Here is a 17,484-nt window from a genome sequence, read left to right as displayed (position 1 = left end):
TTCCCCATGAAAACGCCATAGAAGTTGAAACTCTTCGATCGAAGAAATCAAAAGGGTTACACCATGTGTCAAACGTAAAACCATACATTGAGTAGAAAGGACAGTGAGGAGTAGAGAGGACGGTGAAGAGGAAGAATTGAATAGTTTACATTTGTGATAAATGCATTTTGAATAATATGTTGGTAAAAATAATGATAAAGATGTTTCTATGTGATTGATTGAAGTGATGTGTTTAGTTTTTTTTCTTTCCTTGTGCAATTAGGAATTAGGTTGGTTCAAATGTGAAGATAAAAGGTTTCTTTGTGAACGAGTGAAATGCTGTTTATGGTTTTTTGGTGTAAATTGAAAAGAGTCGCTCCTGAGAGAAGCAAGATCTGTGTTGAATTAATGCAAAACTCAGGGGAATATCCGATCTGTGGGTATTATGGGTCTGGCAAATCCAGGTCCCCAGCTGTTAGTAGCCTTGTTTCCGATTTTCTGCTTTCAGTGCTACTATCTATCTATTACTATTCTATATCTGTCAGTATAAATGAGAATCTCTTACTATAGTATGCGTGCTGTATGAATATTTTAAAATAGGAGAACTCTGAGAAAGGAATGAGTAAGTTTAGAATCTTGAAAACAGGATGCAATAATACGATTGTTTAACCATTGGCTTCCCAGTATGCGATGATATGTTAATATTGATGATATATGTCTTTTTTGTTCTTTATAGCTGAGTATGTGACGCGCTGTCTGTGGATTTCGTCAGTATATTGATTCCCTTCAAGGTGAAAGAAGAATTGTGGTTTGTGTAATTTACGTGGCCCTGAAATATTATTGTGGTAGTCAAATACGAGCAGTTCTTCAGCAAATGGAGAATGGAACAGAAATATGAATCCTTCCTGTAGTCTTGACTGATGTTGAGCCAGAGCCTGAAAAATTATTCTGCGTTAATACTTGCCCTAGAAAAGCGACGTTTATGTGTTTTGCTGATGCTGTAAGCATTACAGCTTACTGTTTTCGCTGGTGCGGGATGCACTGCAGCCTATATGAGTTGAACTGAAGAAATTTCCCTCTTGAAGGTAGAAGAAGATTAAATAATTTTGATTATGGGGCCGAGGGAAAGCTTGGTTTAATATAATAAGGATGAAGCCATACATTTGTCATTTAAACTACAGGAGGATTCGGATATTTTGTGTCTGTTGTAAGTTCAATATGTTAAGATGAAACTGTTTTACAGAATAGAGGAGACCACAATTTTGCCATTCGTGAGAAATGAATCCAGAATAACCACCACAGGTGAAATAACTGATTTGGAAGCGAAAAGTAACTTAAAGAAGGAGCGAAATTGGAGTAAAATGGGTAAGAAAATGTAATATATCCTGTTGGATGAAAATATTTTTACCCTTCTCAGAGTCATCTGCGTGATTAATTCTTGTGATAACGTAATTTTAGATGAAATTGTCTTACTGTTTTATGTGTAAACATATGAGTATGATAAATGTATAATTGCGAGTCTCTTATCAGGTGTGTCAACTGGTATATTTATTTGTTCTTTTTACTGTGTGTGTTTAAGGAAAGTTTCTCCATATTTACCATGGTACAAGACATATGCCGCAAGCGTCAAGAAGAGGACGAATTAGAGCACTGTTGTAGTGGTATAAACACTGTGTTGAAGTAGCATTGAAGTAGCTTGTTGGATTAACTAGTAGTGGATTGAAGTAGAATTTTGAGTAATACACGTTTTTGGGTAGTTAGTTTGTAGTATAGACAACAGTGTGCATGTGTTTGTGTGTGTGTGTGTGTGTGTGTGTGTGTAAATAACATGTGAACCCTATGGTCTCCTGACCTGTACGTCCACAAGGCATAATCCTATTCATTTTAGTGAATTAATAAGTAGCATTTGATTTCTTAAAACGCAAGTGAACTACATTGGTGATGTGGATTTAGGTATTATAATGTCAGTTCATTTAATTTTTATTTTTATACTGTCAAGTCATTTCACTTTAATTTTTATATTGTCGATTCATCTAACTTTTTTATTTAAAAAAAATTAAGTCTCACTTTTGTTCTTAAAAATTGTGAAAGACAATACTACGTGGTACTATGTATGACATTTTGTAATCACATAACTATGATGAACAATTTCTTTGAATGCAGTTGAGAACGTGAAAGCGAACCGGCTAAACTCTTACGAGACAGCGGGAGCAGCGGGGAGGGGGACTAGTTGTAAACAGGCGGGTTTCCCAGCAGGACACACTGTCAACGGGGCCACTTCAGGAGTTCGGTCGACCACAAAAGAAGGGTATGCGGCAAACACTTTCCCTTGCACCCGGAGCTAATGGCCGTCCGCACCAGTGCGACCCTCCTTGGAGGCGATGACCTGAGATGGCCGAATGGTCCATCGCGCGGAAATCCATTTGCTGGCAATGCACCACACGCACGCGACCGTGACGAGACGGTACTGTCCAGAGAAACTTGCAGGCGTCAACGACGCCTATCGACATTTCCTGACGGATACCCACTGTCAAGCGACAGTAAATCATGGTTCGATGTTCTCTGGTCGCTAAGGGTGGCACAAAGAAGAGCCATTAAGTGTCATCCTTACCCAGGAGTATCAAACCAGCGAGCCAGTTGAGGATAACTCAAGAATGTAACAACACAAGGGGCGTGGAGCCTTTTGACACATACTGTCCAGAGAAACTGGCATACTTCAACGACGCCTATCAACATTTCCTGGTGGATGCCCACTGTCAAGCAACAGTAAATCATTGTTCGATGTTCTCTGGTAGCTAAGGGTGGCACAAAGAAGAGCTGTTAAGTGTCATCCTTGCCCAGGAATATCAACCTGGCGTGTCAAACGAGGATACCGCACGAATTTGACAACACAAACATGGAACCAAATCGAGATGTACGTGACACAGGCCACCAAGAGAAACTTCATGAGAGGGCAGAGACGGCGGGATTGCACGCAACAAATGGACAAAAATGCCTACTGACAGCTGCGGCGACGAACCCCCCCCCCCCTCCCTCCGCTTATATTGTGCCTCGGAACAGTGGAACTACTGAGTGTGTCAGTGAACAGTGGTTATACGGTTCTTAGTTCAATGCATATACGTGTGTTTCTGTCAGAGAAACTTTGACTCGTGTGTTTTGCAGGGGTTCGATTTATTGGTGTTTATTAGACTGACTCTTGTATTTTGCAGGTGTTCTATTTATTGTTTATTTTAGACTTTGACTCTTGTATTTTGGAGGTGTTTTATTTATTGGTGTTTTTTTTTCTTTAGACGTTGACTATTGTGCTTTCAGAGCTGTTTTATTGATCAATGTTTGTACTTGTGTGATGTATTAGATTTGTGATATTTTGTTTCGTAAATTCATTCCTGTGGCATTGCTTCGTTTATCAGTCAGATAGCTATTCATTCTCATTGGACTGTGATCGATTAGCCTTTGCATGGGACATATTTATAGTGAGGAACCCCATAAAGGTAACAATCACATAACTAATTGTAGTTTCAGTATAATGACACAGTGCTCATTGTTTGCTAACTAACTGAAATCTTATCATGTTTTTGCTTTTGCGGATTGTGCATTGTAATGTTCTGCTTTATAATACTGAAGTTATTTTCATGTTTTTTTTTGAAATTGCTGTGGCACCTTTGCTATTTTCATAAATTTTACTTGTTAATAAACAGTCATAAATATTCCTGTGATCAGTTGGCTCTTGCAATGAGCAAATACTGGTGAACTCCATAAGGGTAACAACCAGAAATTGTTTTCATATTAATGACACAGGAATCGTTGTTTTTACTTGCTGACCGAATTAGGTCTACACTATCTTTTAAATAGGTGCCAGAGATTGTTTTTTTCTCTTTGAAATTGGTAGATTCTAAAGATGTGTTGAAATTATTGTGTTTTAGCAAGTAGCTGGTGACCTTTGCCTTTTCTTTACGTTTTTGGTTTAAGTTGGGTGTGAGAAGCCTGCTTGGGAATGTCCTAGCATGGCCAGAAAATTCCCTGCACAGTCTTTTCCCGGAGCGTTGGGGTTATGAAAGGTCTCTGTTGGATTCCTTTCATGTTAGTTTCTTAAATACGTTGTCATTTACGGCATAAATTCCTCTTCTAAATTTACTGTGGTGTTTCTGACTATCTGGGAGGAGACTGAGCAGTGGAACGTGTTACTTTTACACATAAACAAGAACGATTTGTCACACTACTACACTTTAAAACACAGTTTATATGTAATTCATGTAACACAGTCTCATACGGAACCTACATCTGCTTTCTTTTATGTATATGATAAGATACTGTCACTCCCCTTCCCTTCTGTTTGAGAGGATGAATGAGCAAATGTATTTCTAGTTGCATGCTGGATGGTAGCAGACAAGCCTGTCTGCTAGAGAACAGTAGGACCAACGTCGGAACAGGTAGCTACGCTTTCAAAAAGCAGAGAGGTTTCTATTTTTAGTATGGTCCTGTCCGTCCCTTGTCATGTTGGTATAGGGAGCTGCCTCTCTGGTCACTTCCGTTTGTATTTGTGAAGCACGCTTGGTAGGAGCCCAGGTCAGTCTGTCCGTGGCGAGCGTCTGAAGTGGTAAGATCTCCGGCTAAGCGCGTCTCTGCTAAGTCCGTAGGACTATGGATTTCTTAAGTTCAGCCTAACTGAAAATTTAAACACCTTTATTTCAGGTTTAGCTCTAAAATATCTAATGTTATCTTAAATTGCAACGCAGTGTATTTCGAGTGTGAAGTTCAGAATATCTTCTAGTATTTGCTTTGTCACTAACTTTGTGAGTAAAGTGGAACCACATGTAGATCAGTAACCCTAACTAAGATCATCAATCTTAAATGCGAATGTGCGTGAGATTGTAACGTCTCGTCTTGACAATATTTTTCAGTATAGCAACTTTTCTTTATGTTCAACCCACGTGGGGTGTACTTTGTGAGACCAGTACCACGTGCTTATACAATTGTTTCACCCATCAGGTTAATAGTAAGACGATAGTAACCAGTTCGAGGTTTTTCTTTTGTAAATTGCGTTTCGATGTAACTTATTTTAATTATCAAAATTATTGTGGAGTTACACTCTTTGTGTAAACCAAGTTGACCACGTGAAGCATGTGGTGTCAGTATCAAAGTAGCCCTCAGCTATTCTTTTCAGGAACATTTCACAGAGAGTTAGTATGCATTTAGTATACCAGCGTGTGGTAATTTCATGACGGACAGGATTGTGCTACGAACGTAACTTCTTTGGATGAAAATTGAATCGGTTGGTTGCGGTTAATTTCCTCTTGGATATGTTTCAACGTTCTTCGTGTGTTATTTTATGAATGCAGTGTTGTATGTAGTCTGCCAATCTTGGCTCCCTATTTGATGTGTTCCGTAAGATTAAAAAAATCACATTTTCACAATCCTAAATAAGGCACCAGTTTAGTTATGAATCAAGTTTAATATACTGAAATTTCAATGATCAATGTTAAAATAAATTTCCAAATATAAACCGATTTATTTCTTTTTATTTAAATTCTCTTGTTGTATGACTATTAAAAGATTATAATTAATGTTAGTCTGGTTGGGAATTTGGTAAGCTAGACTGGATACCTGGTGAAATAGTTGCTCAGTAATGCAAGGTTAACTTCCTCAGACAGCTCACAGCTTTTAACCCGCTTTTATTGTCTATCAGCACCGCTGTCATAACAAATTAAAGCAACAACATTACAGTATTAATGTAATAAAAGCGCTGTATCTTTTACCCGTCTGAGCATTCAGACAGCAATACATCGTTTATAACGATTGTCTTTAGGGCGACTTATGTTTGATTACCTTGTGTGTCCGCCCTGACAGCTGAGTGGTCAGCGTGACAGATTCTCGCCTGGGTAGGAGATTTTCTCCGCTCAGGGACTGGGTGTTGTGTTGTCTTCATCATCATTTATTTCTCATCTGGGACGAGGGTCGCCCAATGTGGCGTCGAACGTAATAAGATCTGCACCAAGGTGGCCGGACCTGCCCCGAAAGTGGCCTCCCGGCCAATGACGCCAAACGCTCATTTCCATTTACCTTGTGTGACTGCGTTCGTGGCTTTTACTCGCTACCAGTCGCGTTTGACGCGGAGTTAGTATTGCTAGGCGGAGTTACGCCGTGCGGGCCGCTTCTCGCTCATAGAAATTCTCCCTTTCTCGGCGCCCCTTGTCGTTCCTGTCTTCAGATTGATAGGTGGCACATGTCATTATGAATTATCTTTCTGTGGAAGAAAAAATTGAGACAGTGAACATTTATCGAGAAAGCAGGAGAAATTTTGACGACTCAGCCTTTTCCTGGCCAAGTACGATCACGGTCCTCTTTTGTTCAAGTTATTGAACAATTTACTGCGGAAGGTAGTGTGAACCAGAAAAAAAGAACCAGCGCAGCTACTGTTTGTGGAGAAAACAATCACGTGGCAGTCCTCGTTGCTGTAGCTCATAATCCAAATGTGAGCACAACAGAAATATCAAGGCAGTTAGGAATTTCACACGTGAGTGTTTGGAAAATCCTGAAGCTCCACAATTTTCATCCATACAACGTTTCCAAGCATCAGGAACTACATGGCGATGCCTTCCAAAACCGTCTAACGTTTTGTCACTAGGTAGTTCAGCGGATGCAAACAAACCAAAACTTTTTTGCCAAAGTACTTTCTTCGATGACGCAACATTCACAAAACCACGGCAAAGTTAATCGCCATAACATGCATTATTGGAGTGAACAGAACTCACACGATTCGAGAAGTCAAACATCATCGACCTTGGTCAGTTAATGTTTGTTGTGGTACATCTGGCGATAAGCTCATCGGTCCATATTTTATCGACGGTAATTTGAATGGCAACAAATTACAAAACCTACTTGAAAATGAACTGCCAGATATACTTTGAAACGTCCCCTTTCAAAAATTATACAGGACTGTGCTTAACCTGACACACAATATTTTTAGCGCAACGCAATCTGACTTTCAAAAATCCCTACAAAAAAAATGGCCCTGACTAACATTAACCTATGCGTTTCACAAATCACTTACCTCACAAAAATCTTGGTTACTCGAACTACTGCAATACAGCAAGCGCCACTACTGCCAGCTAAATAAAAGATTCAAACTATGGAAGGCACTAACTACTGATAGGGATAGTTAGCAAATGAAAGATATTAATAGAGGACAAACAATGTATTTACCTTAATATCATCAAAAGTCATAATATATATAGGAGTTCATAACATCCATTTTTACAAATATCAAAACTCCGCCATTTCTCTCTCCACATCCACCACTGCTGGCGGCTCACCTCCAACTGCGCAACGCTACGTGCTGTTCACATCCAGCTGCCGCTGCCCAACACTACAATGGCAGACAACAATGCAAACTAGCCACAGACTGCACACAGCACAGCCAGTGATTTTATTACAGAGCGCTACGTAACATTGCCAATAAGAAAACATAAACAGCCTACTTACAACTTGAAGAGCTGAGCATCGAACTTCGACAAAACATGTGGTTTCAACATGACGGTTGTCCAGCGCATTATTCATTAGTAGCTCGCGATGTACTAGATCGACTTTACCATGGTCGCTGGATTGGCAGGGCAGGTCCTGTGAATTGGCCAGCCAGATCGCCTTACCTTATCTCGCCAGATTTTTTCTTATGGGTTTATCTAAAAGATATCGTTTATCAGGAAACATGATGCAAAGAAGAAGAGATGCTTGCTCTGCAATTACACCAGACATGTTATCAAGATGTGTGCAGTGATTTACAGCACGAGTCAATAAATGCATCGAAGATCGAGGTCATCGCTTTGAAAATTTGGTTTCATAAAACGGTGAGATGCAAGGGATTTACGGACAACAAGCAGACCGAAAGTGAGAGGCGAGGGGACTCACTGGAAACAAGCACCCCGAAATTCATTAACTTCCAAGTGTTTGCAAATAATCAACAATAAAACGAAACCAATCGTTCCTTTTCAGGACCACCAAATCTTAAACTGGAGTACGTTCATCTTTAGTTAGCGAGTGGGTTAGTCTTTTCCTCAGTTAGTCTTTTACTTTGTTTATTCTGTTAGTTAATGAGTTGAATCGTTAGTAAGTAGGAAGTTTGGTTAGTTAGTTAACTAGTAAGATGTTTTGTTTGATAATTAAAAGTTGTGTGGCCTCATGACCACGAAACAAACAAAACTTACCCGAATCTGCGGAAAAAAATTAATATTTGGTTCAACACTTGTAAAGCTCTAATTCCTCTCACTCAAACCCAACCCTACGAGAAGAGAGGGAGAGTTTTAGTTTTAGCGACTCAAAATTTACGAAGTGAATAAGTATTTTTTATTTATCCGTAACCATTTTCCACCCAAAAATGAGAACATGGATTTTCTTGAATTACAGCGCCAACTACCAAGAATCAAAACAAATATTTAAGACAAAATGTACGTAGTTTTATGTAGAATCTGATTCTGCACTAAAAATGGGGGTTTCCATTTGAAATTAAAAAGTTGCCCCCCGCCCCATCCCCCGGGGCTGGGGTGGAGGGCTAATTTTAGCACTTGCAGATGTCCTCCTCGAAAATAATCAACTTTGGAATCTACACATTTTTTAGTGTGAAGCTTATTTTTCGAGTTATTCTGGTTTGTGAACTTAAAATTTACACCCTGTATACAGTATTAAATCTAATTTCACAGCAAATAGGATGTCATTGGGTTAAACAACAGTATAAATTTACTAGACAGTTGTGTTAGCCGTTACGATCACCATAACAGAATAGGTAACACAGCTGCATCGACTACTCTAGTCCAATGCTCTCACTAACACAAACTTCAATTAACGATTTCAGTGTATCTTCCTCTCCTTAAGTCGCCAGTATTACGGAGGCACTCTGAGAAAGTAAGCTGAAGTCGTGAATTGAAGTTTGTGTTCGGAAAAGTATAAACAGTTGAAAGCATTGCACCATAACAACCTTCCTTTCAAAAAGTTACAAAAATGTTAAGTACTTACAAGTCGCATTGTAACGCAACCATGTGGTCATTGGGGCTACGGGACTCACACGAAAGAACGAGAAAGACGTTAGCAGTGCGTACGGCTCACACGTACTTACTTGAACTGGGGAAATGTGGCATCTTACGTTAGCAAATCAATCCCTAGGTCAGAGTCCTTTCAAAAATAAGTAGCCTACTGAACGATATTTAAATCGTAATGGGTGCTCACATGGAATTTTCAGCGACTGGCTGGCAATCTAGGTAGTAGCGTTGGCCGTTTCCCGTGCCCTAAATCTGCCATTCGCAAGCCTGATCCAGAGACACTCCATACAAGAGTTCTCTAATCCTTTTTTCTTACCTCTTGTGGAATCTTTCGTCATTACACAACCTGTAATGAATCAAATAAGGAATTACTCACATCTCTGTTTGACATTAAACTGTAGGAGGCTGTCGCTGAATTAGTTATTACATTCTTTTTCTGTAAAAAATGTAATCCACTTAGTGGTGTTGTACGACGTTGAAAACAAGTTGTAGAGTCTGTGACGTGTTTTTGGGAAGACTATTCGACGCAGACAAAAGGGCAGCCAAAAGACTGTGTGTGTGTGTGTACATAGGGTACAACATACAAAAATATCTTCACTTACACGCGTTAAACCCTGTGTGTGACACTATTATGCTTTCATCTCCACTTAATTCACTTAGACGGGACGATCGCCTAGGCTGAAGGATGTGTTGCGTCTTGTATTTTCCGGAAACTGGATGTCCACCGACGCCTACGTTCTAAGACTGTGTCCTGCACACAGCTACCAAGTAGACACTCAGCACTCAGTATCACACGTCGGTTTCCGCCCTAGGCCAAAGTCGAGCCTCCTACGTCATCCCTTGCTTGACACGACACCATAAGCTGTTCCCTACAAAGGGCGGAGACAGATTTGTTTGCCTCATGCCCCTCTGCATTACGGTGTCTGACGTATTGCCTTCAATTAATGTGCAGACGGACTACTTGTTTCATTTCCTTCAAAAGTAATTATAATTTCCAACGCAGCAATGTACTGTCTTTCGTTTCATCCCATTGACTACACATCTATCCTTTTTAAGTTGATATCAAAGTATGGGAAGTTCTTTGGGGTATGATATGGAGTGGGGGCACGTTAGCTCGACTTTTAAGCACAGGCAGGTTGCCTTGCTTCGCAAGCTTCAAGTTCGATTGGGATCTTGATTCAGGTGCACAGTTAGTTAGAACAGTTACAGTATGACCAATTGTGACTTAAGAGCAGCGTATGGGATGAGTTTTTCTGTACTTCTTCGAGTGCGCAGTTAGGAATGCAAGGGCAGTTTGTACATTTATTGACCGATGACATCAGCCCAGTGTTTGCTTTTGTGTTGGGGCCGGTGTCCCAGATGCTCCCGTGTGTGGCACCCATGGCGCGGAATGCTGAGGCTGCGCGACAGCAGATGGTGGCGCAGACGTCCTTGCTGAGTGGCTGGCGTCTCAGTTATCAGGCCAGCTCCCCCCAGAGAAAGGCCGATGCGTCGGGCGAACTAGACCACTGATCGGCACCTCCCCAGTGGATGCTGTTCAAAACCTGCAAACATTGACATCGGTTATCGGCTTGCCGACTTGTAGCTTCGAGTACTAGAGAATGTTAGCCGGCCGATGAGGCCGAGTGCTTCTAGGCACTTCAGACTGGAACCGCGCGACCGCTACGGTCGCAGGTTCGAATCCCGCCTCGGGCATGGCTGTGTGTGATGTTTAGGTCAGTTAGGTTTAAGTAATTCTAAGTTATAGGCAACTGATGACCTCAGATGTTAAGTCCCATAGTGCTCAGAGCCATTTTGAACTAAAGAATGCTTCTCCGTTAGGGCTTGTGTGGGCTAGACATACTGTGGAACCTTTACAGGGCTGGATACTGCGATGGAAGAACGCAGAATACTGAATCATTTTGCCCACTGACAAGACGACCACACAGCGATTGGATTCTTGTAATTTTTTCTTTCTACGGCGCGTGAAGTTCAGAAGTCAAACATTAATCCCCCAAAATAGCTTGATGAAATTCTCAAAAATTACCGAAAAAACCGGCTTTGAAGTTTTCCGACCGTCGTTTGTATGATAATGGAAGATCAGTTCTCAACAGACTGAATGACTGTGTGCGAAAAGGTTCGCCTATCATGTGGGGTACTAGGTTCATTTACCAGCTGACGCAAATTTTTAAACGCAGGTGGATGATCTACTTGCAATTCTGTGAGGCTTCAAGTACGAGTACATTTGGAGGAGAAAAATCAGTAGCGCTCTACACTGGTAAGCGTCGAATATCGTTTGCTCACTACTGTTTACGTTTTTTCCCCATACAGTTCGAATACCTAGGTTATTTAAATATAAAATTCATCACATCTCTAGTAATTAACAGATATCTAATTTCACGTCTTCTTATTTTTAATTACATGTCAAACCCAAAAATCCAGTATCCATAGCAAATACGAGTTGTTAATTATTGATCTTTTATGCATGAATGTTTAAATAAAAAAATAACAAACCAATTTCTTTATAATCCCTGTGTGTTGTACACTTCAGAAAATTCTCCATGGGACATGCACCTTTGTTGAAATTTTCTTATTCTGGGGGTAGTAACTGAGCTAGTGCCAAACACGTTGTAGACGATCATTCTACCACATTGCTTCATATTTATTTTTATATTCTTTTCTTTTTATTTTTTCCTAAAAACTTCAATTTCCTCTCGAAGCCAAAACCTCCTTTATCTGAAGAGTATATTATTATTTAATTCGTGGCGTTTTAGAAGAGTTCAAATTATCTTCTGACTATATTTGAAATAATTGAACTAAGGTATACCTCTACATGAACTCTAGACTTCCTCTGAAAAGAATTTGTTTGGTGTTTTCCTTTTCAAACATCCTTGTTTTTATAAAAATGTATGAATGGGCCAAGTTTTTTTTCTCTTTCCGGTTGTTTCTGACAATTTTATCCCTGTCTTGGTGCAAGTAAGTTTGAATTCAGTTACAGATTTACCCCCATCGCTGACGAGTAGTTTGCATAGGAATACATAAGCCACTTGATTGTTCTCCTCTTTGAAGTCGGTAACGTTTTGAAATACGTGTGCATTATCTTCCTCGTGTTAATTTTAGCCGTTGTTTTCGTTAATAGCATTGCACATTTAAATTTAATCCACTTCCACAAGTCAAGGATTCGTGAACAGCCTAGTGTTCGGTGTAGCGCTGTGCCAGTCAGGTCAAGCTGCTCACAGTAGGGGTTTCTGGGTCTCTGGCTACGAGGAATAGTATCCTTTCCAGGTTAACCATTCGATATACTTCTTTTAAGTGAGCAACATATTGTCGTTCTGTGGGTATTATCTGAACTGTAGACCACATTGTTGAAAGAGCCAGTAGATTGACGTATCGTGTGCTCTGAATAAGATTTGAGTTCCTAGTGCTGTTCTCTATTAAGGTGCCTCTGACTCTTTCTAACACTCATTTGGAATTATCTTCAACCAATTCATTCATGTTCTTCTTCGTCTTAACTTGGAGCACTTTCATTTCGTCGCATTCTGTGAAAGGATGTGGCGCGAGTCGTGGAGTTTTGTTCAACTATAGCAGCCGGGTTTTGTTGTTGATTATTGTTGCTCCTGCTGGTTCATTATAAGAATCCATTACACCTAGTATCTTCCCAATGTCTAGATGCTGTGTGAGTATAACTATTATATCATCGGCATAAGCGATAATGGCGATTTTTTTGCACCAACATTCATTCCAGAGATTTGATTGGTCATCGAGCGGGTCACTGGTTCTAAAGAAATTATAAATAATATGAATCATAACGGGCATCCCCGCCGGACTGAGCGCTGAATTGAGAATTCTCCAGTGAAGCTACCGTTCGTTTGTATTTAGAGACCACTGTATTCAGGTTTGGTACCAGCAGATCTATTGTGGCCTGTGGGAAGTTTCAGCGGTGCAGACATGGGTGATTGAATTTGACAAAGGCATTTTCTCGGCCAGTGTTCAACAGTTGTGAGACGTGTATATTTCTATTGTCTATTGTCAAACCACAATTTATGAAAGATGTTTGTATTCTACTAATAGGATTAACTAATAGGATTAAGTAAGAATAATTAATATGTGTCATTTTGGCAATAATTGTGGTAGCAGGGAATGTCTGCACCAAAATATTGTTGACGCGTGAGACCGCACATTGATATAATTTTAGATAGGGCGGGAGAGACTGCGTATGGATACATTCTAAGAAAAGAGCGGGAAAGACCGCGCATTGGTACATAGTGTAATGGTAGGAGGAATTGTCTGCACCAGAAAGCATTGTTGGCGGGACAGACCGCACTTTAGCGTTCGTAGGAAGTCAGTAGTAAGCGAGAAGTGAAGCGAGTCGGTAGCAGGTCTGAAGCGAGAGGTTGAGAGGAGCGGTGTGCCTGCCAGCCACTAGCTATGATTTACAAGAGATTATAAACGGATGTACAGAGACATCGGCTAACTATTATCATAAGAGGAACTAATATTATTGAATTTTTTTTTTTTTTTTGAGTAACTCAACACTACTGAAGGTATGTTTGCGCAACGCTAGTTGTAACATTATTGTAAAAAGTAAGTCACATTTGAACGTTTGTAAAATCATTTCATTACCAACAATAAATATCTGAAGAATCGTTTTCAGAATACAATTAATTTTTCCCAGCAATATTGCATTATTATAATACATCCCAAAAACCATCAACGTAAAACTTTGAAAAATTTTATTGTTGTCAACAAAAAGTTTAACTATGAATTAAGTTACTTCAGTCAAATTAATTAAAGAATAACGTCAGCTTTGGTAATGAATACAGCCACTTGCTATGACAGCCCACCAGTAGAGTAAGTATATTAATGTCGCAGTTCGATGTAGCAGTCAGATGGCGATCCAGTAACAGTAAAAATGGTAAGGAACAGTTTTGAGTTATTGCAGGTAACGACTGGGGGCCACGACGACGACACATTCTATGTTTCGTCGAAATAATCAGCAAATCACTTTTAATAAGTAGCATTTATAGTATGCAAAGATTGCACTTAATATTATTGAGAAAGAGAATTAATTTCAAAGGGTAGATTTTATTTGTTATTATTAAGCAAGAGATAGAAATCCTAAGGGAAGGTTTCATAGTATATTGTAGAAGGGAAGGTTGCGCAACAAAAGAGATATAGAGGAGACAGGAAGGTTTCACAGTCCTATTGTTCCGGTTTGGTACGTCCAAGAGATAAATGTCGTATCTCTCAGAGGGCGAAGGTCATCACTGATCTTCCAGTTGGGAACGCTACACGTTTGGCCAGTCCCCATTATCTCTGAAAGTCTCTGTTAGTCTTATGGCTATTATGCGCGCCATAATTTTTGAGTCGACATATAAAAACGTTATTGGCTTATAATCAGTTATTCGAAGTTTTGAGTGCAAGGTTCATTTTCTGAATATATTTGACCAGCTCTTTGTTTCTGCTTCCTGATCTCCGTGGATTCCACTTTAGATAATTGACCAGAAGACTTTGTAAACTTCACACGGTAGGACGTCAATGCCCGGATTCTGTTTCGTGGTAAGAGCTTTATAACGTCTCCAATTTCTTCTTCCGATAAGGACTCTTATTAGCATAGTGATATGTCCGTTGGTGAGAGAAGTGCAGTTTTGTAGTAACCTTGCTCTCTTCCTAGGATCTGATGGTTGTTCCTTAAACAGTTTCCAGAAACGGTCCTTAATATCTTCCATATTAGCGGTTTCTTTCCCGTCGGAAGACGTAAGATGTGCTGTGAAAACGAAATGATCGTATTGCATTGATCTCCTCCAGAGGAACGTCGACAGCCGAGTTGCAAGTCTGTTCAGTTGACGCCACAATGGGCGACTTTGGTGTCTATGACGACGATGAGGACAATCCAACACCCAATCCCCGAGCCGAGTAAATCTCCGACGCGGCGGGGAATCGAACTTGGGCCCGCTGCACGGCAGTCAGGTGCCCTGACCTCTCAGCTAGACTAGAGTAGCGATAGATCTGTCTGCACTGTTTTCGTTCTCCCTCGTAGAGGCTTCAAAGGAAGGGATGAAATGTAGGTAAGAGGATCTGTGACGCCTTTGCAATCGTTTAACACGAACACGGTGGTGTCGGACTTAACTGTGGTGATCTTTGGTGTCAGTGGGACGTTATTAGGACGCACTACACCTCGCACGAAATTCGGAGCTGTGTCCTTCATTCCGCATATGTCATCATCTTGCTGTTTGAAGCGACGTCGAGTACGAGGGTATGTCACAGGGCACCATGCTTTCCCTTCAAATAGTTCAAATGGCTCTGAGCACTATGGGACTTAACTTCTGAGGTCAGCAGTCCCGTAGGACTTAGAACCACTTAAACCTAATTAACCTAAGGCCATCACATATATCCATGCCCGATGCAGGATTCGAACCTGCAACTGTAGCGGTCGTGCGGTTCCAGACTGTAGCGCCTAGAACCGCTCGTCCACTCCTGCCGTCTCTTTCTCTTCACTACTGAGGAAGGTTGTAAACGTCTTTGACCCAAAATTCGGGCTTCTGCGTCGCAATGGGAGGCAATTACGGGACTGTGACCCTTTAATTGTGTTGGAAAGTGTATAAACAGCGTCCGGCAGAAGAAATGCGGCAACGGCTGACTTGAATGAGACTCTGCTGCTTGTAGAGACCCGCTTGCAGCTTCGTCCGCAACACAGCTGTACAAAAACAAGTCAAGATTTCTACCAGCAAGAGTTTGGCAGTCAATTTTATCTCGTCTCGTTCTCATTCCTGTGTTTACATTTTTATGTGTGTGCTGTAGATGATTGCTGGTTAATGACGCCCTGAGACGTTCGTTTCGTTTCTACTTTCGTACACGTGAGCGGCAGTACGCGCATAATTGAGCGCACAGAGGAGCTGCCGGCCAGTGTACGAGTTCATTAAAGCGCGCGCTAGGCGCCGCAGCGACGCGGCGATATTGAGTCCGCCCCACGCAGCCGCCGCCGCCGCCCCCACGCCGTGCGCAGCGCTACTCCTGCGGGGAAACCCTGGCCGCGCGCGTGTGTCCGTGACGGGCCTTTCTGTCGCCACAAAGAGAGGGACAGCGCGCCGTGCCAGCTATGAAAGGCCGGCGCGCGCAGGGCGGGGCTATTTCCAAACAACGGCCGACAAAGTGGTTTCGCGAAACAAGCGAATAACGGGACGCACCGCTCGGGCGACGGCCGCTTTGACGCCGGTGTCGCAGAATATTTGTCCGGGCCGAAATTAAAACCGTGCCGAAGCGCCGACCTCCGACGGGGACCCGACCTGGGCACACCGCGCAACGCCTGCCTGCTGAAAACCCGGCGGAGCGGCGCGCTTTGAAGCAGCCGCGACACGCGACACGTCACGCCTCCCAAGGAGGCCGGCGGTCCCTTTGATGTCTGCACAACGCGCCGCACACACAGGTTTTTCCTCAAGTTGGCGCTCAATTCTGTGTGAGAACTCTTCAGTCACCAAACACTAGCATGCCACCACAGGCTGAAGCACTCAGCATCTGTAATCAATATACGAGCCAGTGAGAGAGTACGAGAAAGATTATCTTGTACTGTGCAGCTTACTTTTATGTGCTACAAATGACTCCGCCTTACCTGTTGAATGCTCCTTTAATACTTCGTCAAGAGAAAGGTACACTCTAAGAAAAAAAAAAAAAAAAAAGAAAGTCAGACAGTGAACTTTGGCACCTGATGGATGAGTCTGTGCAGCTGTAGTGCAATTTCGCATTGTGCACAGCAAGGAAGGTATGCAGAGCACATATCGACAGCACTCTTTGTCTCTGGAGCAATGAGCTCCGCTTTTTTGACACAGACCTTTCTGGTGGTTTGACTTCTTTTAGATCCCATGAGTATCTTTTAGAAGCGTGATGTCGAGACTGTGAGTTTGATTCTTCAAATGCAGATTGTAGATGATGTATTGTTGACATCAGTTTTGGATTTATCACAGGCGTAAGTCAGAGGCTCCGTTAACACTGCCAGCAGTAATGTAATAAAAAGTGTAGTTCTGCTAGGTTCGCAGGAGAGCTTCTGTAAAGTTCGGAAGGTAGGAGACGAGGTACTGGCAAAAGTAAAGCTGTGAGTACCGGGCGTGAGTCGTGCTTCGGTAGCTCAGTTGGTAGAGCACTTGCCCGTGAGAGGCAAAGGTCCCGAGTTCGAGTCTCGGTCGGGCACACAGTTTTAATCTGCCAGGAAGTTTCATATCAGCGCACACTCCGCTGCAGAGTGAAAATCTCATTCTGGAATAATGTAATAATCATCAAGCGGTGTCACCTGAGTGGGAGTATGTTGATGTTGTTTGTGTATGACATGCAGAATTGGTTCCTGGTCATGAAGCAGTTCGTATTCCAATCCTGCCATATTTTGCAGCTGGTCTTAGCCAATTTCATTCCGTTTACTTAGTTAGACAGTAACTATGCCTCGCAGACAGGCACATAAACAATATAAGCAGATGTCACCATTTACGAGAGGATGTGTAGTTGTGCT

The sequence above is a fragment of the Schistocerca americana genome, chromosome 5 (genome assembly GCF_021461395.2).
Source record: "Schistocerca americana isolate TAMUIC-IGC-003095 chromosome 5, iqSchAmer2.1, whole genome shotgun sequence".
Taxonomy (NCBI): Eukaryota; Metazoa; Arthropoda; class Insecta; order Orthoptera; family Acrididae; genus Schistocerca; species Schistocerca americana.
This window is presented reverse-complemented; position numbering follows the sequence as displayed.